The following is a 25,582-nucleotide window of genomic DNA, read 5'->3' on the forward strand; positions in this document are numbered from 1 at the left end:
CCAATCAATCTTAAAATAACACCAGAAAACCAATACAGGATAACATAAAAAAGGCATGAAAAACTATTACAGGGAGGGGAGGATGAGGGTAGTAATGGGCAATGCTTAAACTTTACTCTCATCATAACTGACTCAGAGAGGGGAAAAACAAACATACTCAATGGGATACAGAATTCTATCTTACCCTACAGAGAAGTAGAAAGGGAATAAGACAAGGGAAGGGGAGGTAATTGGAGGGAGGAGGAAGGGGGAGGTGATAAAAATCAAAACACTGGTGAAGAGGAATGGAGTGAAAGGGAATAGAGCAGGATCAAAAGAAGAAAATAATATGGAAGGCAACATACAGTTAGTAATCATAATAGTGAATGCAAATGGGATGAACTCACCCATAAAATGGAAGCAGAGAGCAGAATAAATTAAAGACCATAATCCTACTATATGCTATTTACAAGAAACACATTGAGGCAGGGTGACACACATAGATGAACAGTAAAAGGCTGGAGAAGAGTGATCCCTGTAATAGATGATCTGTGTCAGGCTTGCCTCCTTTGATCAGAAAATCCCTGAGAGCCAAAGTCTCCTTGGTCAGTCAAACCCCAGAGAGAGACAGAATCAGAAGTCCCAGTTCCTCCCCTGGTCAGCTTCAACTCCTAGAGACAGAATCAGAAGTCCCAGTTCCTCCCCTGGTCAGCTTCAACTCCTAGAGACAGAATCAGAAGTCCCAGTTCCTCCCCTGGTCAGCTTCAACTCCTAGAGACAGAATCGGTTCCTCCTTTGGTCAGAGCCCAAAGCCAAGCCAGCCTCCCAAGGGTCCTTCATCCAGCTTCAACTGCCTCTCCTCCTGGGAACATTCTGTTTGGAACCTTCTCCTTGATTTTGCAGATCAGGTCTCCAGCTTGTTTCTTGCATCTTGGCTTGTCCTGCAAAACCTCTCTCTCTTCATGTCTCTACCACAATACACACATAGATGAACAGTAAAAGGCTGGAGAAGAGTGATCCCCTAAATTGAGCAGTCCCCAACAGAAAATTGAAATGACCTAACAGCAAGATCTGGAGGATTTTGTCTGGAGGGACTAAGAAACTAGATCCCTAGGATATGACGTCAGAGAACATAACCAATAAATCAATCAATAAAGATTCATTACAGGGCAATTAAGTAGATCTATGAATAGAAAGTCAGGTCTGGAATTGTGAGATCCTGGGTTCAAATCTGTCCTCAGATACTGCCTAGCTGTGTGACCCTGGGCAAGTCACCTCCCCCCCATCACTCAGCCCTTACTACTCTTCTGCCTTGCAACCAATACATGGCATTGATTCTAAGACAGAAGGTAAGAGTTTAAGAAACATATTTATGACATGCCTCCTGTGTGCCAGCTCTAGAATTGGCCCATAAACAGGGCAAAGACTAGTCAATTGACCCGGCATATTTTCTGGCATCTATAAAAGTAACGATATTAATCCAAGTCGATTATTGTCCCTACTATTATTTCATATCTTCTTCCCTTTTCTTTTTTTGTTGCTTCTAGGCTATGCCAGACTTCAGCAGCCCTCCTCACATTTTACATAACAGTTAAACAAACGTTTTCAAATAATGAGGTCACATCCTAACAGGGATTAATGATTAATGCACCTTTTGTTAGTTTTAAGGGAGAGAAAACCATCACCATTTGCTCTCAGGGATCTTAATTACCGTAGAACAACTCCAGAAAAAAGGCATTACTTTCTTCTTTAGGGTGATGCCTAATGGCCTGTCTGTCTTGTTGGCATTGCACGACTCCTGCCAGAGTGGCCAATGAAGAGATCCAAAATCAGGTAATCTTATATATTTTATTGTATTCATTAGAAATAAGATTCTGAGAAGGATTCTATAACTTCACCAAAATGCCAGAAGCATACATGACCAAAATGGGTGAAGAACTCCTGAGCTAGCTGCCTCCAAGGTCCCTTATAGCTCTAAAGCTATAATACCATGACCTACCTCAAAAGGCCATTGTGAGGCTATCAGATGACATATTTAAAGCATTTTGTACACCTTGGGGCAGAGAGGTGGCTCAACAGATGGAAAGCTAGACCTAGAGCTGGGAGGTTGTGGGTTCAAGTCTGGCCACAGACATTTCCTAGCTGAGCGACCCTGGGCAAGTCATTTAACCCAATTGTTTAGTCATTACTCCTCGTTTTCCTTGGAACTGAAACTTAGTATTGATTCTAAGACAGCAAGTAAGGGTTAAAAAAATTCTAATCTTAAAGTGTTTTGGAAATGTCAGTAGTTATTATTATTCCCTTGCATCTTTCGTGGGTAGCTTTGTACCCACTTGTGGTTTAGCCAAGGGCTCTATTATGCCTTAAAATTTCAGGGATCACTGATTTTGTCTTCACTATCTCCACTTATTCAGATCATGACCTCTGCCTAATTCTCCAAGAATTGCTCTCTTCCTCTACTCTGCACTCCTCTCCTCCCACCCACTCCCAATTCAGTATCTTGTAGTCAATCTGTTACCCAGTTGTTCTAACTCTGGGGCTTAGCAAGACCTGTCTTCCTTGTTGGCACTGCCTTGGAGAGTTCAGGGCTCATTGTTCCTTGTCCACATTCTAGCCTACTCAGAATGGGAAACTTCATTTAAGTGCCCAGTTTTACCTTGAATTGAGACCATGGGTTGTCCTGGTTTCAGGGATGAACAAAGAAGTACAAGGCACACATCCTTCCATGAAGCTTGGTCCATTTGCATTGCCAAGTCTGGGCTCTATGAATGCAGCATCCTGTCTTTGAGAGTAACAGGATCAGAGAGGTGGAGCTGGAAGGGACGTCGTTGTGGGGTTGTCCAACTTTTCGAGTCAAAATCTTAGTATTTTCTTGGCAAAGACACTGGAGTGGTTGGCCATTTTCTTCTCCAGCTCATTTGACAGATGAAGAAACTGACTTGCCCAGGGTCAAACAAATGTCTAATGCTGGATTTGAACTTTGGAAGAAGAGTCTTCCTGGGGGCAGCTGGGTAGCTCAGTGGATTGAGAGCCAGACCTAGAGGTGGGAGGTCCTAGGTTCAAATCTGGCCTCATTTTCTAGCTGTGTGACCCTAGGTGAGTCACTTCACCCCCATTGCCCAGTCCTTACCACTCTTCTGCCTAGGAACCAATACACAGTATTGATTCTAAGGTGGAAGGTAAAGGTTGAAAAAAGAAGAAGAGTCTTCCTGACTCCAGGTCACCAAGCTGGGTAGGCACATGAAGCTACATCATCTATCCACTACTTTTAGACTTTGGTGTCTAGAACAGCCTGTGATAGCAACTACTTTACTGTTCCCACCAGGAAACAGAGGCCCAAGAAACAGTTGCCTTTATGCATATTTAGGCAAGTGTTCAAAATCAATTCATTCATTTATTCAATCACTGTGGCCAGTAATTTTCCTTTTCCTCCATCAAGTCCTGTAGAAGAAACATTCAGGAAGTTTCCAAGAGGCTAAAAGAACTTAGCAGATTCCATGGGGCCATATTGCTTCACGTCCTTCTATGGGAGATGGCACTTTCAGCTCTTTGCCCAGAATCTTGCTCACACAAGTGAGGCTCTCAGCTGTCATTACATCCAAAATGGTTCATGAAGTTTCTTCCCTCCTCCAGTAAACCTCCCCCAGTGGGGAGATGGGCTCTTCCCCTTGAGCGGTCACATTAATTCAGGTTAGCTTGCCAGGAGTGCTTGGTTCTCATCTGTGACTTGAGTAAGTTGGGAAGCCTGGCTCTTTCTACTGTAAGATAGGAGGACTTTCAGTTCCTCCTACTGAATGGCCTGTTCTTGAATCCTACCCAAGGGGAAGCAGATGCCTGGAGGACAAAAAGCTTCCTTGTTTCTGGTTCAGCCCAGCTCCCCTGTTCTCCTTCTTCAGGAAAGGCCAACATCAGATGGTGACACTGGCCACCGAGCAGAACTTCAAGGAAATTTCAATTCTGGGGACCCTTTCTGTATGTTGTCTTCAAAATTCCTTGTTGTGCAGATGATTGAATTAGTTTTCCTTTGTCCTATCTGTCCTCTTTCCCATACACAAAATATGGAGATCTTCTGATGTAGGGACTCCCTCTACAAATGCCAAAGCATAGGCTGGCAGGTTTAAAGATGGAAGGGACCTCAGAAACCAGCTTCCAATTTTTTGTTCAGGATTAGTCTTTTCCTCAGGAATGCTTGGAAATCTTCTATATTATTGAATGACCATTTCCCCCCTAAAAGAATATACTCAGTTTTGCTGGATAGGTGACGCTGGATTGCAAACCTAGATCTTTTGCCTTCCTGAATATCATTTTCCATGCTTTCCAATCCTTTCATGTGGAAGCCACTAAGTCTTATGTGATCTTTTTTTTTTTGAAAAATTTATTTAGTCAATTTAGAACATTTTTCCTTGGTTACAAGAATCATGTTCTTTCCCTCCCCTTCCCAACCCCCCACCCCCCAGCTGATGCGCAATTCCACTGAGTTTTACATGTGTCATTGATCAAGACCTATTTCCGTATCATTAATATTTGCGCTAGGGTGATTGTTCAGAGTCTCCATCCCCAACCATATCCCCATTGACCATGTGATCAAGCAGTTGTTTTTCTTCTGTGTTTCTGCTCTCACAGTTCTTCCTCTGAATAGCATCTTTCTCATAAGTCCCTCAGAATTGTCCTGGATGATTGCATTGCTGCTAGTAGAGAAGTCCATTACATTCAATTGTACCACAATGTATCCATCTCTGTGTACTACTTTCTCCTGGTTCTGCTCCTTTCACTTTGTAATGCTACTAAATTCTTAATCAGATTCTGAGTTTCATCCCTTTGCCCTGGAGAAGACAAGAACAAAAGTAGGTAACAGGGAGGAGATAGCCAAGATGAATAAGAACTGGGTGAGAGCATTTAGCTACTCTTGGGTCTCAAGTCACCTGACTCAGATTTGCTGCATCCTTAAGTGCCATAAAGGAACCCAGGGAGGTCCTGGCTGACCCATTGCCAGTGACATTGAAAAATTGGGAAGGATGAGAAAGGTACCACAGGGCTAGAGATGAGTAAATATTATCCAAAAAAGGGAAAGGAATTAGAGTCTGTAAACTCCAGGCCAATGCACTTGCCTTAAATTCCTGGAAAAATTCTAGAAGGGATCCTAAAAAAGGTGATTGGTGAACACCTAGAAAAGGAAGCAGTAATCAGAATAAGCCAGCCTGGGGTCATCGAGGACTGGTCACCCCAGACTAACTTTATTTCCTTATTTCCTAGTTAAACTAACATCTCCGAGGCATACTGTAGACAGAGCTTATGTAGAATTCAGAAAGCATATGAAAAATTATCTCATAATGTACTTTCTTTAAAATTTTCTTTCCCTCTTATCTTCCCTCTCCCTGAAAAAAAGGGGGAAACCCCCCAAAATCCTTATAACAAACATTCAATCAAGGAAAACAAATCCCCACATTGGCCAGGTCCAAAAATGGGCATCACATTCTGAATTTTATTTAAACTCTTGCCTTCTGTATTAGAATCAATTGTGTATTGATTAGACAGAAGAGCAGTAAGAGCTAGGCAGTAGGGGTTAAGTGACTTACTTAGGGTCACACAGCTAGGTAGTGTCTGAGGCCAGATTTGATATCCTGAACTCTTTTTGTTTCCAGGCCTGGTTTTCTATCCACTGAACCACCTAGCTGCCCACTGTGAAATGACTTTTGAGAGATATTTCTAAATTATATTAATTAATGGCTGTACCAACTCCTAGCTCCACTCAAAGTGCATCAATGTCCCTGTTTTCTCACATCCCCTCAACAGCTGTCATTATCCTGCTCTCTCAGCTTTTGCCAATCAGTCTGATGGATGTGAAGTGGAACCTTAAAATTGCTTCTATTGGCATTTCTTTAATCATTACTGATTTGGAGAATTTTTCATATGACTATCAATATTTTGGATATCTTCCCTTGAGAACTACCTGCTCATTTCCTTTGACTATTTGTCAGTTGGACATTTAATACTATCTTTTTGGAAAACATAGGTAGATGTGGGTTAGATGAGTGGTATCAAATTCAAATAGAAACAGAGGCCATTTAATCATATTATAAGTATCTCTGCAGGTCACATAATGACATATTTACATTGTTTATGTTCTGTTGTATTTTTATTAGTTTTGTTATAGATTTCCCAAATACATTTTGACACTTTCTAGGTTAGAAAATAAAACAATTCAGTGTATTTGGAATTGACTCACTCCAAAGATTGTCATTAAAAATTATCATTGCTTTATCAATAATATGGAAATAGGTCTTGATCAATGACACATGTAAAACCCAGTGGAATTGCCCACGGGCTAGGAGGGTGGAATGGGGGAGGAGGGGAGGGAAAGAACATGATCATGTAACCATGGAAAAGTATTCTAAATTAATTTATTAAATAAAACTTTTTAATTAAAAAAATTATCATTGCCATGGCAAGAAGTCTCTAGTGGAATGCCTCAGGGATCTGTATATGGTCCTGTGATGTTTCATATTTGTATCAAAGACTTGGATAAAGGCTTAGAGGGAATGCTTGACAAATTAGTAGATAACAAAGCCAAAAGGGATAGCTAGCATTTTGTCAGAGATTCAGAATCCCAAAAGGTCTTTATAGATGTGAATATTGGACTGAAACTGATAAGTAAAATTTTCTAGGAATAAATGTAAAGAATTACACTTGGATCCAGAAAGTCAACTACAAAATGGGGAGTGTGATTGGAAGCAATTTGATTGAAAAAGATTTTGAGGTTTCATTGATCTGCAAGATCAATTTGAGGCAGCAGCCAAAAAAGCTGAGGTGATCTGGGGCTGCATTAAGAAGGCAGAGCTTCCAAGAATAAGAAGGTAGTTTGCCTTTTTCTGACCTCACCTGGAATGCTGTGTGCAGTTCTAGGAACTGTAGTTTAAGAAGCTGGAAAGTGTCCAGAGCAGGACAACTAGGATGCACATGCGTGAGGGTGCACATGCGTGTACACACACACACACACACACACACACAAGGGTTCAGTGTAGAAATATATCAAACTTAATAAGGAAATGAATAGGGTCAGAGGAAAGGAGAGAAAGGATATTGAGAGGGAAAGAAGACTCAGGGAAGAAATAGTTACAAGCATCAGAAGGCAAATCATAAAGAAAGAGAAGAAAAAGGGAGAAAGAAAGAGAGAGAGAGAGAAAGAAAGAAAGAAGAAAGAAAGAGAGAAAGAAAGAAAGAAGAAAGAAAGAAAGAAAGAAAGAAAGAAAAAAAGAAAGAAAGAAAGAAAGAAAGAAAGAAAGAAAGAAAGAAAGAAAGAAAGAAAGAAAGAAAGAAAGAAAGAAAGAAAGAAAGAAAGAAAGAAAGAAAGAAAGAAAGAAAGAAAGAAAGAAAGAAAACCAAAGATCAGAGCCTTTACTTAGTGAAGAGAGGAGAGGAGGAGGATCAAATAAGCCCCTCTGGTTATAAACCATTCTACTCTATCTGATCTTTTCTCTCCTGTCTCCTTCTTCTCTGCAAAGAGAAGACATGGGGGAAAGGGGGAGGAGCAAAACATGTGATAGAAGGAAACCTCTTTTAGGGCTTTAGTGGCTGTTGGGGGCTGCAAGTTTGCAGCATCTGCAGAGGCAGTCAATAGAGCACATCTCCACAATGGCTGCTTCTCTCAATTAATTTACATTGCTATGGGTTCAAGCTGGTCCCATAGGATTTGTGGTCTGTGGGCACTGTGGTCCCTGTATCAAGTGAGATAATATTTGTAAAGCATTTAGGATGGTGCCTGGCACATAGAGGACTTAATAAATGTGTATTCCCTTTTTTTCTATTTGTTTTCCTGGAAGAAGCCTATTGGGCTTCCCTGCCCATCAGCGACAGCTAGCAGCTATTGGTGGTGGCAGGGATGCCAGGTTTTTTCTCCACTCTAATTTCTTCCCTTGATAGTAACTTCGGGGGGCTGGGATAGAAGCAGGACTAGTCTAGGGAGCACTGCATCCCCAATGCTCTTGGGCCCTGGGTTATAGACTGCCTTTACTGGCACACAAGGGATAGGTGGTGGTCAAGGTAGAGGGAGTCATTTGACCTGCCTGGAACACATAATTTCCTATGTTTCCACGAGGTTTACTTTGATGCTTCAGCTAGGCTGACTTTGCCTGCCTTGTCAGTGACAGATAAATGGCAGGTGGTTTCAGACTAAAATGGAAATTAAGTACATTCACCCTAAAGAACTGGTGGGCCAAGGAAAGAAGTATAGAAACAATAGATCATTTCATCAGAGAATATGACAAGAATGAGACAGCATATCAAAATTGTTGGGATATAGCCAAAGATCTTAGGCAGAATTTTATATATTTAGACACTTTAATCAACAAGAGAAAGATACAACAGGTTGATGAATTATGTATGAAACAAAATAAAAAACCCTAGAAAAGTAACAGAGCAAAAAATCTCAATTAAATACAAAAATATGAATTCTGTAAGTGAAGAAGAAATAATAAAAATTAAAAATATAACTACTGACTTGACAAATAAAAGTGGAGGTTGATTTCTAAAGAGAAAACCAATAAAAGAGATGAAACATTGAACTAATTTGATTTTGAAAAGGAGAAAATGAAATTGTCAATATCAAGAATTCACAACAAATAAAGAGAAACTATAGAATGTCAAAACTATTTTGTCCAATTTCATACCAGCAAAATTGGATCAAATGAAATGATTATTTGTAAAAACATAAAATGCTCAGGTTACAGATAAGAAATAAAAAATTCAAATAACCCAATCTCAGAAAAATAAATCAAACACATTTTAAAGGAACTATTCAAAGAAAAATAATTTGAACATTTCATAAATTGTTAGCCAAAATGTGTAAAAAAAAAAAGAGATCCTCACAAATTTTTTCTATGAGACAAATATGTTCTTGATGCCTAAACCAGTAGTATATGAACCAGAGTGGGAAAACAACTATAGATCGATATCGCTAATGGATATTGATTCAAGGATATTAAATAAAATATTACCAAAGAGGTTACAACAACATGGTTTAAAATATTAGTGTCATAGCATACTGACAGTGATGGATTCATACTAGGAATGAATGAAATTTGTTTAATATTAATGGATGATAACTATAATAAACCACATTAATGAGAAACAATAAAAATCACATGATTACACTAATGGATGTAAAAAATCCCTTTTAATGGAATACACCACCTTATTATTTTAAAAACATTAAAAAACATAAGAGCAGGGGTCAGCTAGGTGATTCAGTGGATAGAGAGTCAGGTCTAAACCTGGAAAAAAAAATAAAGATGGGAGGTCCTAGGTTCAGATCTGGCCTCAGACACTTCCTAGTTGTGTGATCTTGGCAAGTCACTTCACCCCCATTGCCCATCCCTTATCACTCTTCTCGCTTGGAACCAATACACAGTATTGATTCTAAGACAGAACATAAGAGTTTAAAAAAAAATCATAAGAGCGAATAGGCCTTTCTTGATATAGTAAATAGTGTCTAAAACCAAGAACTGCTATATGTAGCTCTATCTGAAATAGAGAAGTATTAAAAAACCTTTTTAAAAAGCTTACAAGTAAAGTAAGGTTGCATGTTATCACCGCTTTTATTTGATTTAGTTCTAGCAATTCTATCTGCAAAAATTAGACAAAAAATAAATGAAGGGAATAAGTATAGGTAAAAAGAAAACAGAATGAATGCTTTTTTTGCAAATGAAAAGATGATTTTTTTCTACAGAATCCTAAATGTTTGACTAAAAACTTGCTGAAATAAAACTAACTTCAATAAAATAGATGGAAACAACTAGAATTCACAAAAAACAAAACTATTAACCTTTCTGAATCTTGCCTACAATGAAATCCAGCATGAAGAGGTAAAAAAAAGAATTCCTCTCAAAAGAATTACCAAATATACAAAATATCCTGGAATCCACCTATTGGCGTGCATATAGAACTTGTATTAATACAAACATTCTAGAGAAATAAAAGCAAACTTAAATAATCAGAAAGCTACTAATTGTCCATGGTTTGACTATGCCAATACAATAAAAATGACAATGCTACCTAAATTAAATTTATTAATTCTGTTCTATGTCAATAGAAATACCCAAGAATTATTTTACATAAATAAATTTTGAAAACATACTTATAAAATTTCTCTATTAATAGGTCAAGAATATCAAGGGAAACAATAAAGAAGTAGAAAGGAAAGGCACCCGATAGTACCAAATCTCAAAGTATACAATGAGGAATAAATCATCAAAACTATTTACTGCTGATTTTAAAAAATAGAAAAATTGATCAATGGAACACATTGAAGATGCAGGACTCAGAAGCCATTAAACAAGGATTCTTGCTCAGATAAGGATTCATTATTGAAGATAAACTGCTTCAAAACTAGTAAGTAGATTGATAAATTAGGTGTAGACCAATGTCACAATAAACCCCAAATTTGTATATGACATAGATATAAAATGGCATATTACAAACAAATTAGAAAAGAGGACTTTCACACAACTATGGATAAAGGAAGAATTCTTAATATAAAAAAAGGGATTGAAAGGATCATATGAGATAAGGTGAGCAAATTTGATTACATAAAACTGAAGAAGTTTTGTGTAACTAGAATCAGGTCAATTAGAAGAGAAATAGCTAATTGGGGAGAAAAAAAGTCTTTACAATTAATTTCTCTGATAAATGTCTTATATCCATTATATATAGGAAATTGATTAAAATATATGAAAACAAGGGTCATTTCCTAGGAAGAAAATGGCCAAAGGATATAAACTAGCAGTTCTCAAAAGAAAAAAAAGGCAAGTTATCAACAATTATATGAAAAAAAACCATACTAAATCATGGGTAAAAGTTTGCTGCAAATTCAAACAACTCCAGTGTTCCACCTGTAGGAGATTAGAAAGGATGAAAAAAAAATGTCAACAGTCAATTGGACTGTTGGAAGACAGTCCAATTAATGAAAAGCTAATGGTGGAGCTGTGAATGTCCAACTATTCTGGAGAGCAATTGCTACTATATCTGGTCATTAAATTTTGCATATCTTTTGATCAGGCAATACCATTACTAGGCATATAACTCAAAGAGATAAAAGAAAGAGGAAAGGGACCCATATGTCAAACATATTTATAGCAGTGTTTTTGTTGCAGGAAAGGCTGGGAAAAAAAGCAGGCACCCCTAGTTTGGGTACTAGCTGAAGAATTTATGGTATATAAATGCAGTAGACTATTTTTGCACTGTAAAAAATGACAAAGGAATTTAAGTGTTACCCATCACCAACCATTTCCTCCATTCCATTATATTAGTCTTCTCCCTGCTCCATCCCCATGCTTCTTTATGTGATATAATTTACCCTGTTTTACTTCTCTTTCCCCATTTCTCTTAGTATTACTCTCTTTACCACCCCTAGTTTTATTTTTTTACATATCTTCCTAAATAGCTTACTAGCACACCCTCTATATATACTTCTAACTACTATGATAATAATATCAATTTTTAAAAGGTACTGATATCATCTTTCCATATAGGAACATAAACCATTTGACTTAATGAAGCCCTTAAATTTTTGTTCTCTTTCTTATTTACCTTTTTATGCTTCTCTTGAATTTTGTATTTGGGCATCGAATTTTTTGTTTTAGATCTGGTCTTTTCTTCGGGAATGTGTGGAATCTTCTATTTTATTAAATGACCATACTTTTCCTTGAAAGAATATAATTAGTTTTGCTAGGTAGTTGATTTTTGGTTATTATTAACTATTAATCTTTGCCTTCCAGAATATCATATTCTAAGTCTTCTGGTTCTTCAATGAGGAGGCTGCCAGATCCTGTGTAATCCTGACTGGGGCTCCATAATATCTGAAGTGTATCTTTCTAATTGTTTGTAGTATTTTCTCCTTGGTCTGGGAGCTCTTGAACTTGGCTATAACATTGCTGGGAGTTGTCATTTTGGGATTTAATGCAGGAGATGATCTGTGGATTCTTTTCATCTCTATTTTACTTTTTTGTTCAAGAACATCAGGGCAGTTTTCTTGTATAATTTCCTGTAGAATGATGTATAGGATTTTTTTTTTTTATCATGACTTTCGGATAGTCCAATAATTCTTAAATTGTCTTTCCTGGATCTATTTTCCAGGTCAATTTAAAAAAATGAGATACTTTATATTTTCTTCCATTTTTTTTCATTCTTTTGACTTTGTTTTACTGTTCCTTGATGTCTTGTGAAGTCATTAGCTTATTTTAGTCCAATTCTAATTTTTAAAGACTGAATTTCTTCCATGTCCTTTTGACCCTCCCTTTCCATTTGGTTCATTCTTCTTTTCAAGTCATTCTTTTCTTCATTTAACTTTTTTGTTTCATTTTTTAGTAAGTCAATTCTGACTTTTAAGACACTGTTTTCTTCCTGTGATTCATGTGCCTTCTTTTCAAGATGACCTATTTTTCTTTTTAAGCTGTTGTTTTCCTTTTCCCATTTTTACTCACTCTGTCTTATTTGATTTTTGAATTCTTTTTTGAGTTCTTCTAGAGCCTGAGTCCAATTCCCAGTTTCTTTTGAGGCTTGTCTTGAAGTTCCTTGGATCCTGTCATACTCTGTTGGTTCTGTTCTTTGGTCTTAATCCTAGTAGAAGCTTTCAATTATTACCTTCTTTTTTCTGTTGTTTATTCATTTTCTCTTTCTCTTTCCCCCTGAAATGGACTGTAAGTTAGTCCCTCTGCTGTTTTACTGGAGCTGCTCTGCCCTGTAAGGGTTAAATTGGAGTTTTGACTAAATATGAGAGATATAAATTCAATTTTGTGGTCACCAAGTTCAAAATGTTACCCCTAAGCAAGAAAAAACTGTTAGCAGCTTTTATTTATAATGAGGAGGAAAAAGAATTGAAGTATGAAATGTAGGAAGGAAAGAAGTAAAGAGTTACCTAGCCTACCCTGGGTACCAATTCAATGAAATTAAGCTCGCTTCCTGACAAAGTTCCAATCTCCACATAGAAGTCCAAGTTACTTACCAGCAAGCTGATGCAGGATCCAAGGAAAAGAGTCTCTCCACAGAATTCACCTGAAGGAAGTGTTCCACCGAAGTACCAACAAGCAGAGAGGGTCTCCTCACAGAGCCACCAAGGCAGGAAACTCTCCAAGCCAGAAGTCCTGGTGGTATTTTCAGCCAGGGTTCCACCAACACAGCTTCCTCCAAAGCCAAAGCAGGAATCTCTGCAACCAATCTCTCCAGAAGCCAGGAAGGAAATGCCTGGAACCAATCTCTCCAAGCACCAGGAAGGGAATGCCTCCCCCAGACCACAGTTGGTCTTTTTTTATATACCTCTTTTTTTCCATGTTACTTACTTTCACTCCTCCTTCTTCACAGAAACCAATGTCAGTCTTTCAATTTGCCTAGCACTGCCCAAGGGGGAGGCAGTGGCCTTTGAAATTTTCACTTACTCTAGTGAGTGACTTGTGAACTCTCATACTTAATGGTAAGTAGGGGTACTTTAAGATCTTGATTTGATTAGCTAAAAATAGACAAGGGGAGAATTAATCCTATCTTCACAGCCCTGAGACCGAATCTTTAATCTTCTCTCTCCTCTCCTGATATACTGAATTAGGCCAGTTGAGCTATGCCCTAGAGCCAAATCTTCACTGTAGGCAGTGCCGAGGCCAAAGTGCCCAGCCATATTGCCTATGTTCCTCCCTGTCAGTTGTCAGCCATTGTCAGAACTCAAGACCTCAAATGGTGTGTCTGAGGCATGGTCGCAGTTCCCACCTCAGGATCCCAACGTCAACCCATGTCAAATCTCAGGTATGGTAGGTGGGTGGGGGGTGGGTTGTTTGGGCAGCCCAGTCTTATTTCATTCTCTCTTTCATACTATGGAAATCAACTCTCTTTGCCTATCTTTCAAGTTGTGTTCCACAGGAGAGCCTTGTGATTCTGTCTTGTTAGGTTTGGATTCCTATAATTTTGAAGTGATTTTTAAAGATTGGTTTGGTAGGATAGTCAAAGAGGTTTTGACTTTTGCTGCTTGTAAGTTGTCCTCTTGATTCCACGACAAAGGAATTTAGAGACACCTGGAATGACTTGTATGAACTGAAGCAGAGTGAAGTAAGCAGAACTATTTATGCCATGACCACACCACCATAAAGGAAAATAATTATGAATGACTTAAGAATTATGATCATTGCAATGACCAATCAGAATGACTGGAAGACTGATGGTCAAGAATGCTATCTACTTTGTGGCAAAGAAGTACAGAGTAAGATATGCATCCTTAGACACAGCCAATGAGTAGATTTGGTTTTCTTTACTATATTTATTTGTTATAAGGGATGGTTTTGATTTGGGGAGCAGACTTATGGATAAGTAGGGATATAGTAATAGGCTCTCCTTCCTAATGAAAGTATCAATGAAATATTTAAAAATACACAGAAGAGAACAGAGAGAGCTCAGAAATGGGGCACAGACAAAACAGGGCAGCATTGTGGGTACCATGTTAAACTTTTAAACACCAAATTGTACACAATCAAATCTCACAATCTCCTATTCAGTCCTCTTTTGTATAAGGAAATATTAGTGTTTGATGATGTTTGCCACATTCATAATAGTAATAAAAAAGTTTTTAATTTTTAAGAAAAGACATAACTTTCAGGGATGAGGGGGTTGATAACTCTTGGATGTGATACTTATGTTTAAAATACTTGAAAAACTCTAATGTAAAAATGGGGGTACATTTATTCAATTTGACACCAAGGGGGAGGGGGTAGAAGTTGCAGAAAGTCAAACTTATGCTTGATATCAGGAATAGTCTTCTTAACAATGGGAGCTTTCCAACAGTTGAATGGGCGTCTATACAGGTGGTGTATTTCATCTTCTTGAAGGTCTTCAAGTAGAGGCTTGACAACCACCTGAACCATATGCTATAATGGAGATTTCTTTTTGATACAGGTTGTACTAGACGGATGCTAAGGTATTTTTCAACTCTAAATTTCTGTGACATCTTTATCCCCATCACCTATCACACTGCCTGATGTTAATGAGCTCTTGGGAATTGTTTTGTTTGTTGAACTAAACTTTACCAATTTTTTTCTTTCCTTTCTTTTTTTTTAATTGCCCTTTGGCCCACTTGCCATTTTGATTCTTTGGAGATAGTAGCATTCCAAGATTCATAACTATGTAACACAGCTGGAAAAATATTGGTGTTAAAAATATTGTGTGTGTGCATATTTATGCAGACTGAGATCATTGAAAGCAGTGTTCAATTTCCCAAATCCTGTCCATTTTCCTGCTCTACACTGGACTCAATTCATTCTTCATTTGAGTATCTAAAATATATTACACTGGTAGAAGAGCTCCTGTTATAGCCTAAACAAATAGGTATTCTTCATTCATATGGTTATTTCTGTGCATATTGTTAAGGTTTGGCTGGTAGTCTAGAGAAGCTGGTTTCTCAGTTTGGTTTTGTCATCAAATCACTGTAAATTTTGGAACAAGTCACTTGACCTCTCTAGAAAAGGAAGAATTGGTCTAGAAAAGTTCTAAGAAACTTTCGAACTCAATATCTGGAATTCACAGTATTTTATTAAGAGATGCATACTCAACAGTTCAACGCATCTACCTGATTTTTCCTTTTCTTAAAAAAAAAAAAAGGACTTTTGTTGGTATCTTTTGTGTTAACGTCACCTACAATTTCCAATGTATCATTACCTTCTCCCTCTCTCAGAGTCAGCCCTTACAAAAAATGGGGGGAAAGGGTTTTGATAAAACTAAAAATCAGCAAAAATGTGGTAACCTATAAAGAGGTTACCTTCTACCTTGGCAAAGAAACACTGGGAGGGACCTTCTCATATCTCTTAGTCATTTTAATTTCAGATCTTTCAGCTTGTGTTCTTTTGTTCTCTTTTTCTTTCCGTTTCCATGGTCCAGGTCACCATGCATATTCTTTCTTGGTTCTTGATTATAACATCTATTTTGAATCAGTTCATATAATTCTCTCCAGGCTTCTCTGTATTCATCATATTTGTTTTTTTCCTCTAGCATAGTAATAGTCCCATTCATTCCCATTGAATTTTCCACAGAATTATATTTAATTTTAATTCTTTAATTCTTTATCTGCATGGCCCTGGAAAAAGTTTCAGGTTTGGAAACAGAACTTCAATTTCTTAAACTATATGAGGAAAGGGTTGGACTAAAATGGCTCCTGATATTCTTTCCAATCCTAGATTGATAATCCTAAAATGAAGTTACTTAGCCTCTCTTGGTCTTAGTTTCCATATCTGTAAAATGAGAAGATTAGGCTAGAGGACCTCTAAGGTTCTTTTCAGTTCTAAATCTTGGGTCCTCTTATTTGTAGTATCTGGAACATTCTTATACTCACCCTTAACTTTAAACTTACCGTAGATAACTGACGTTTCCTCACAGTGTCTGTGACACATCTTAGTATTACTGAACAAACATCATTTATGTCTCTATCTTGGGAAGAGCCAAAAGAAATGGAAAATGTGCCAGCCTCATTAATTGGATCACTTATAGGCATCAATTAAGTTGCCAAAGCTACCAATAAGAGAGCTTGCTGCTTGTTGTCTTAAAAATGAATTAGAGACATGCTTTCTCCTCCTTTCATTTTTAATGTGTTAGGTTTTTTTGGCTTTGGCTTTCCCTATGCCCATATCAAGGAGCTCTTGGTGATAGGGCATTAGATTGTGAGCTTCTTAAGGGAAAGATCTTTATTTTGCCTACTATGTGTTTGGCACATAACAGGTGCTTAATAAATGCTTGTTGATTTTAAAGTCCTGCTTTTCCTCCATCAGCCAAAATCTAAGAAATATCCCTGGCTTGATGAGTACAACTCAATCCTGGATCTTTTCCTGTTGGCCCTCTTCTACCTTATCCACCATGATAGAGAACTGAAAAGATGATAAAGATATCAGTCACTGATCTAGGCACTAGGGACAGAAAGGAAAACAGTCCCTCCTGCCCTCAAAGAGCATTCTTTTGTAACAATGGATTTGTTGTTATTCAGTTCTCTTAGTTGTGTCTTACTCTTTGGTGACTCCATTTGGGGTTTTGTTAGCAAGGACACTCAAATGATTTGCCATTTCCTTTTGCAACTAATTTTACAGATGAGGAAACTGAAGTCAACAGTGTTAAGTGACTTGTCAAGGGTCACATAGCTAATAAGTGTCTGAGGCTGGATTTTAACATATAAAAATGAGTCATCCTAATTCTAAGCCCAGCACTTTATCCAGAGTGTCCCCTAGGTACCCACAATGGATTTATAAAACATCACATATTTCTTGGAATAAATTGGCCCTGAACTATGTGCTGAGGGGATCTTATCCCCTTCTCCTGGAGGGCCATCTGGTTGATCAACATTCCTCATATATCACAGTTGTGTCTTGAACATCAATAAAAGAAAGGGGCCAGGTCTTTTTTTTTTGGGGGGGGGGATGTACTCTCAGGGGGAGAGAGAGAGAGGTGAGGGGAGATAGGAAGATGCTTGCAGGATAGGCTACAGGTGGTCTGAGAACTTAGAGTAAGGAAGAGATTTAAAACTATGTTTATCTACCTTTTCTATTAATAAACTTTATGAAAAATAATAACTGGTAGATATATTAATTTTAATTATAACAACTAGGGTTTAGGCCATTCTTTAATTCATCAAATCATAGATTTAGAGGTGAAAAGAGCCTCGGAATCCATCTGATCCACCTCTTCCCCCTATTTTATGAAAGAGGAAGCTAGGACCTAGAAAGGTAAAGTTATTTTTCCTGAGTCACATAATGACAAAAGTAGGATTAAAATCCTTGTCTTCCAATCTGATGTTCTATCCACTCTACCACACCCCCTCCTTTGGCTGCATCATATTTTTTTTAATAACAATGAGATTTAGTCCATAATATTATTTATATTAATCAAGCATCCCAAACTGGCATGTGGTAAGTAGTTATAAATGTTTGAAGTTAGTTCATAGTCTCATCTACTGCTGCTTGGACTAATGCAATAGTCTTATAATATGTCTCTTGGCCTCAGTTCTCTTTCTACTCTAGCTACCCTCCACTCAGCTGCCAAAGTGACTCCCCCAAAGCTTGGGTCTGACAAAGCCACTCTTCTAGTCAAAGAATTCCAGGGGCTCCCCATTACTGCCTGGCAAATAGTAAATCCTCTGGCATTTAAAACTCCACAGCCTAGCCCAGTCTTCTTACATGCCCCCACTCCCAATTCAGTGACACTGTCCTATTTTCTATTCCTCACATATACCCCTCTGTCTTCCATATCCTGGCATTTTTGCTGGCTGCTCCCCATCTTAGAATGCTTCCCCTCCACCCCGCTGCATAACTTTCCCAGCTTCTTTCAAGACTTAGCGCACCTTCTGTAAGCCTTTCTCAGATCTCCTGCCTCCCCATTACCCATTCCTTCTGAGATTCTATTTCATTTAGACTATATATATAATTATATATTTTATAATTATCATATATTATGTTATTATGTTTTATATTATTATATAAAGGTTATTGCCATAACCCTTAGCTTATGTCTTAGAATTAATGCTAAGTATGGGTTCCAAGGGAGAATAGTGGTATGGGCTAGAAAATTGGGGTTAGATGACTTGCCCAGGGTCACAGAGTTAGGATGTGTCTGAGATCAGATTTGAACCCAGGTCCTCCCATCTCCATAGATGATATAATATTATTAGTAATAACAACAACTAGAATTTATAATGCACTTTAAGGTTTGTAAAGCACTTTATAAATATGATCTCCTTTTAGTCTTACAACCACCCAGGAAATAAGTGCTATTGTTGGGGGATGCAGAAAATCTAGAAGTTTCAGGGGACCAATGAAGGATTCCCTCAACCCATCTGGCCAGAGAGGACCATCCTTGATGATCACAGATAAATGAATAAAGATGGAATTTTTGTTCAACCCTTTTGGGATCTGCATAGCTCCTGATAAGCAACTTATTCAAGCCCAGGTCTTTCCTCCCAGTCACCTGTCCTTGCCAGTCACAATGTCAATCTCTGGGGCCCCCCAAAGTTATGCATCCTTGAAGACTCATGTCAACCTCAAGCCCTTCCCAAAGTCACAGAAGTCATTATCTCCAGCCAAAGTCACCTATAAGTCCCATGTCTCCTGCCCCCTTGTTTGTCAAGTATTCAGCTCTCCCATAAAACCAATCAAACCCCCACTTTTTGTCCCTTTAAGGAGGTGGACCTCCATTGGGGAACTGCCTCCTAACCATCCATCTCTCTCAAAACCTTTTTAACTTTATTGGGGCTCTTATGATTCTTTATGTGGGAAAATCCTTCTGAATTGGGATAGCTGTCCCATACCATTATTATCTCCATGTTATATATGAAGAAGCTGTGGCAAACAGTGGATAAGGGACTTGCCCAGGGTCACTCGGTCAATTAGTGTCTGAACACATATTTGAATTCAGGTTTTCCTGACTCCAGGTCTAACACTCTATCCACTTCCCCCTTCCTGACTGAATAGATTAGTATTTTCAGAGTTTTACATAGTGGTTGTCCCATTAGAATTTGAGCTTCTTGAGGGCAAAGACTGGGTTTACTATTCTTGTATCCTTGGGCTTAGAACATATAAAGTCAAGGCAACAAGCATCTAGTAAGTACCTAATATGTGGTTGGCACAGTCCTAAGTCTGGTACCTAGCAAACCTTTAATGAATGCCTACTGGTGGACACTGTTTAAAATTTGAGGAAAAAAATACCTTGTTTATGCCTCATGAAAACTTAATTATTTGCTTCACCTTTAATCCACTGCTTTACAGAGTCATTGTGCCCTGGGGAACTTTTGTTTGCCCTGCCCTATAGAATGAATGGCCAGGATCATGTTCCAGAAAGGGCCAGAAAGAGCTTTGTGCCAGGACAGAAGGTTCAAGGGTTCTAACAGCATCATCCACAGGGCACAATTCCCCTCCCTAATTCCTCCTTTGCCTATGTCTGCTTCTGGTTGCAGCCTTGACCCAGAACAAGCTTTCTGTCTCCCCCAGATCCCCCTCTGACTGGCCTTCCTCAGGGGATGCTCTCCTCACAATAATCTTGAGAGATAAATACTGGGAATATGATCATCCCATTTTTCAGATGAGGAACTGAGGTTGAGTTGCTCTTAGTCGCATAGCTTCTGTTTGTCTCTCTCTCTCTCTCTCTCTCTCTCTCTCTCTCTCTCTCTCTCTCTCTCTCTCTGTCTGTCTCTCTTTCTCTCTCTCTCCCTCTCTCTTTCCCTCCCTCTGTCTCTCTCTGTCTATCCATCTGTCTGTCTCTTTCCCTCATGCTCTCTCTTTCCTTCTCTCCTCTCTCTCTCTCTCTCTCTCTCTCTCTCTCTCTCTCTCTCTCTCCTCCCTCTCTGTCTCTCTCTGTCTATCCATCTGTCTGTCTCTTTCCCTCATGCTCTCTCTTTCCTTCTCTCCTTCCCTCTCTCTCTCTGCTTCTCTCTCTGTGTCTCTCTGTCTCTGTCTCTCTGTCTGTGTCTCTCTGTCTGACCCTGTTTGTCTCTCTCCTTCCCCTCCCTCCCAACTCTTACTTTCCATCTTAGAATGAAGACTATATGTTGGTTCTAGAGCAAAAGAGCGGTAGATTTTGATTGTGAGGTAAAGAAGGATTCAGGTATGAGGTCTCAACTGTCACCTCTTTTATTGCCCCATCACAAAAAAGGTTGATAGAACAGGAGCCTAGTTGGGGATTATTTTCTCATAGAACTAGTGAAGCAAGCAAATGAAAATGTGCTGGACCAGAGGAGACCAGGCTCACTTTGGCTCTTTTGGGGTGGGGGTAAATCCTCACCTTCCATCTTAGAATCAGTACTGTGTATTGGTTCCAAGGCAGAAAAGCAGTAAGGGCTAGGCAATGGGGGTTAAATGACTTGCTCAGGGTCACACAGCTAGGACATATTTGAGGTCACAGTTGAACCCAGGACTTCCCATCTCTTGGTCTGGTTCTCAATCCACTGAACCACTCAGCTGCCCCCATTTTGGCTTCTTGTTTTTCCACTGGTGGTGCCCACCCAAGAGGGAGCTATTTGGTGGACTTCAGTCTAAGACAACGTACAGAATTAGATGCCAACCAATAGAAGAGAGTATGACCAATTTCTGTGGTTTTTCTGTGACTTCTCTTTCTCTTCCAGGAGGGAGAGATCTCTGTCCTCTCTTCTACTTCTCCTAATTGACAGCAGCCTGGGCACCAAGCCTTCCCTGGGTGCCAAAACTGGGGAAAGATTCTGGCTGTTATCACTCCTGTTGATCAAATGGCCCATATGTTTGCACCCGAGGCAGAATTTTTACTTTGAAAGCTTCAACTTCAGATTTCTTCTTTTGTTAGCAGCTCTGCAGACTGAGCAGCGAGGAATCTAGAGAGACAGCTGGGGAGTTTTCTTTAGCTTATCCTGACATTCTCTCTGTCCCATCCATCCCGCATTTCTCACTGTAATCTTCCTGCCTCTCTTTTGTTCCATCCTGTCAAAGGTTCATGGATTCATGGTGTGTAGAGCTAAAAAAGGACTTCAAAGACAAAGCAGTTTGACCCCCTTTTTTACAAAGGAGGAATCTGAGGCCCAGAAATGACTTTCATTCATTGAGCAAGCATTGGATCTTGTTGTTGTTCAGTCATCTTAGTCAGGTCTGATTCCTCATGACCTTATTTGAAGTTTTCTTAGCCAAGATACTGGAGCAGTTTGCCATTTCCTTCTCCAGCTCATTTTACTGGTGAAGAAACTGAAGCCATCATGGATACACAGCTAGTAAGTGTCTGAGGTCAGATATGAACTCGGGTCTTCCAGACTCAACTTCCCATTATTTTCATAAAGTAGCACTCTAACCAGGTCACTTCTCTGCTCTGTAAAGACTAGTGGCTCCCTAGTCCCCCAAGGACCAAATGCAACCTCTTCTGCTTGCTCTTCAGAGACTTTTATGACTAAATCCCAGACTTCCTTCCCATCCTTATTATCTAGTACTCTCCCTCTTCCTGTCCTTTGCATATGCTCCCCTACCTACCTTTGTACAGATTGCTCCTCACGCCTAACATCCTATCCCTGCTCCCTTCCCTCTGTCCCTTGCTGTTGTTGAAGTTCAGTACAAATAACCTTTTCTACCTGAGGACTGACAAGAATTCCCCAACTGCTGGTGACTTGCTTCTCCTCCTCTTCCGCCCCCCAGTGGCATTTTCTTCTCTTCTTCCCTTTTTCTTTTATTGCAACATCAATATTTTCATTTCTAAAGTCACCAAAAAGTCCCAAAATACACATATTCAAACCTTTTCAGAGCTTCCTTTCCTGATTCCAACCAGCCACACGTGCTAGTTCAATACTGGGGCTTTGGAGGAGGACCAAACCTCCCTATCGCCTGCTTAGCTGTGTGCCATTCAGTGGTGAAGGACTTGGAACTTTGGGGGTGGTGAAGAAATCATCTTTGTGCCCACGAAGCAGGAAAAGCCAGTGACTGAGGAGACCAGGAAAAGGGAGTGGACTGACTGGCTTTGGTTCTTTCTTTTTCTTCCAGGCTTCAGACTGTGTGGATGTCCTGGGACTCTCTTCCTAGAGGGTTGGATAAATCTGCACCCAACCACCCAGCCTCCCAGTTACTGCTCCCATAGGGCAGCTGGAGCAACGGGACTCAACTAGCTGAGTTTGAGTCTGAGCTTCCTGCTACTTCCTCAGCTTTGTCTTCCTTGGCTTGATTAAGGACTGTCTCACAGAAGCCCTGAAACAACATGTCTAATTTTGGAGGAAATTGTACGTTTAAAGGTTAGAGATCTTGGGTCCATTGGTCAGAACTGGCAGGAAGCAAGAGAAGTTCCTCCCTCAGAGAAGATGGCCCAGGACAAGGGGCAGAGAGCACACTCTGGAGTTATTTGGACAGTGCAGAGAAGAGGTGAAATGTGACAATGCTCCTTTAGCAGTTCCTCAAGCTGTTTCATGTTCCACTGTTCAAATTGCAGCCTCCAGGCTGAGTCTAAAAATAATTAAAATTGCTAATGGTTTAATTTGGTCAGCTTTTGTCCCTGTGCACTAAGAACAGCAGTAGTTATAAGTTATTGAACATTGTTTTAGGTCTTTCTGCCAATACAAGCTGGTGAGTGCCTTTGTGTTTAGAAAATCAATACTGATTGCATACCTGCTTCATTTAAGTACTTTGAGAGCCTTTCTATGCCTCCCATTTTGGGAAGTGATTAGACATGAGCCAGACCTAAGTTTTAAGCCATCTTTTCCCCTGGAGCACCAACGTGGGGGTATAATAAGCAAAAGAGTATGAGAAAAAGAACCCACTATCTCATGGTCATGGACCAGGCTTCCCTAGAACTGGATCTCTAGCTACCTGCCCCTAGAGCAGATGAAGCTCTTAAAGCAGAGGGAAAGGGAGCAGTATTTCTGTTCCTCTGGGCCACTTAGTGATTACTATTATATGATATATATTTATTTATATTATATGTAAACATTTGGTGGTTACTATTACATATAATTATTCATATATAACATACATATATAAATGGCTGGCCATTTTTTTCTCTAGCTCTTTTAACAGATGAGGAAAATAGGGCAAAAAAGGGTGTTAAGGGACTTGCTAAGGATCACCCAGTTAGTATCTGATGCCAGATTTGAACTCAGGACGATGAGTCTTCCTGACTCCAGGCATGGCATTCTATTCACTGGGTGACCTGGCTAACTAATAGGTAGATATTTTCAAATGATTCTACCTTTGTATCTGATTCATTGCTCTTAATCAAATGTTCCAGAGTATCTGATATGTGGGATGGATGTCTTCTTAAAGAGTACCAAGAATAGATCTGGAATATTCCCCTCCAAGGGAAGCTACTGACTTTTTAGACTTTGCCTCAGCTGCAATCTCACCATGAAACATTCCTCTGTACCTGGGAACTTCTCACCATAGAACATTACCCATTTTCCTTGTCTGCTTCCTTCTCCCATTGGTGAATTCCTCCTGTTGCTTTTGAGGAGAAACCTAGGCTGGCCAACCTTGATTCCTCTATCCACCATGCTTCTGATTTTACTGATTTCAAGAGCAGGCTCTGACTCCAGTATCTCTCCCCCCCCCACCTTTTTAATTCCCTTTTGTGTGTTGTCTTCCTCTATTAGAATGTAAGCTTCTCGATAATTAGGAAAAAGACTTGTACAAGAATATTCATAGCTGCACTCTTTGTGGTGGCAAAAATTTGGAAAATTAAGGGATGCCCTTCGATTGGGGAATGACTGAACAAATTGTGGTATCTGTTGGTGATGGAATTCTATTGTGCTCAAAGGAATAATGAACTGGAGGGATTCCATGTGAACTGGAACGACCTCCAGGAATTGATACAGAGTGAAAGAAGCAGAAGCAGGAGAACGTTGTACACGGAGACAGATACATTATAGCACAATCAAATGTAATGGACTTTTCTACTAGCAGCAATGCAATGATCCAGGACCATTTTGAGGAACTTATGAGAAAGAATGTATCCACATCCAGAGAAAGAACTGTGGGAGCAGAAACACCGAAGAAAAACAACTATTTGATCACATGAATCGATGGATATATGATTAGGGATGTAGACTCTAAAGGATCACCCTGGTGCAAATATCAATAATATGGAAATAGATCTTGATCAATGACACATGTAAAACCCAATGGAATTGTGCATTGGCTACAGGAGGGGGGGAGGAGGAAGGGAGGGAAAGAACATGAATTGTAACCATGGAAAAATAGTCTAAATTAATCAATAAAATTAAATTAAAAAGAAAAAAGAATGTAAGCTCCTTGAGGGCAGGGCCTGCCTTTCTTTTTTGTTTGTATCACCAATAGGTAGTGTGGACCTGGCACACAGAAAGTGCTTAGTAAGTAAGCTTCTTGCTTCTCTGCCTCTGATTTACTCAAACTAGCAACAACAACATGGTTCTTCCTTCTGTAGTTCAGCCTTTCTCAGCTAGTTGATGAAGCTGATACAACACAAGGCCTGGAGTCAGGGAGATGTCCTCACAATTTCAAACCTGGCCTCAGACATTTACTAGCTGGGTGACCCTGGGCAAGTTATTTTACCCATTTGGCTTCAGTTTCCCCATCTATAAAATGAGCTGTCGAAGGAAATGGCAAACTACTCCAGTATTTTTGCCAAAAAAAAAAAAACACAACTTAAAAAAAAACCAAAACCCAAATGGGGCCACAAAGAGCTGGACAAAACTGAAATCCGAACAACAAAAATCTCCACTGTAAGTCAGAGTAGGAGGAATTTGATCCCTAATTAATGGACTGCATGGAACTTTTCCTATCCAAAGGAATTTCTCCTGAAATCTTTGATTTAAAGTTGATGAGAAACATATTGTATTAATGCTCATTCAGTGGGAAGAAATCCAGGCCAAACCTAAATCCTAGAATCATAGATCAAGAGCCTTAAACTAGAATATTAATTCTGAGTGAAAAAGAAGTTGTGTGAGCCAACTCTCTCATCTGATGGATAAATACCCTGAAGGCCAGAGAGGCTGAGAAACTTCACTGGGCTCAGATGCCTAATTTGACAGAGCTAAAACCTGAATTCAAATCTCCCCAATTCTAGGTCCTTTTTTACCCCACCCCCCATTGTACTTTGTAAAGCCTCCACAAATGATGGAAGTCATTCTAATAGT

General features: G+C 39.3%; 1 long non-coding RNA gene across 2 annotated transcripts; it reads left to right on the top strand.

Annotated features, from left to right (window-relative positions):
* Nucleotides 1-1,532: 1,532 nt before the first annotated feature.
* LOC103095198 (uncharacterized) lies at nucleotides 1,533-25,582 on the top strand. Of its 2 annotated transcripts, XR_473659.3 has the most exons (3): nucleotides 1,631-1,812; nucleotides 22,467-23,039; nucleotides 23,701-25,582. It is a non-coding gene; the product is annotated as an uncharacterized LOC103095198 (long non-coding RNA). The 2 variants fall into 2 exon arrangements; XR_001625298.2 differs by lacking the exon at nucleotides 23,701-25,582 and having other exon boundaries at nucleotides 1,533-1,812; nucleotides 22,467-22,950.

The sequence above is a fragment of the Monodelphis domestica genome, chromosome 5 (genome assembly GCF_027887165.1).
Source record: "Monodelphis domestica isolate mMonDom1 chromosome 5, mMonDom1.pri, whole genome shotgun sequence".
Taxonomy (NCBI): Eukaryota; Metazoa; Chordata; class Mammalia; order Didelphimorphia; family Didelphidae; genus Monodelphis; species Monodelphis domestica.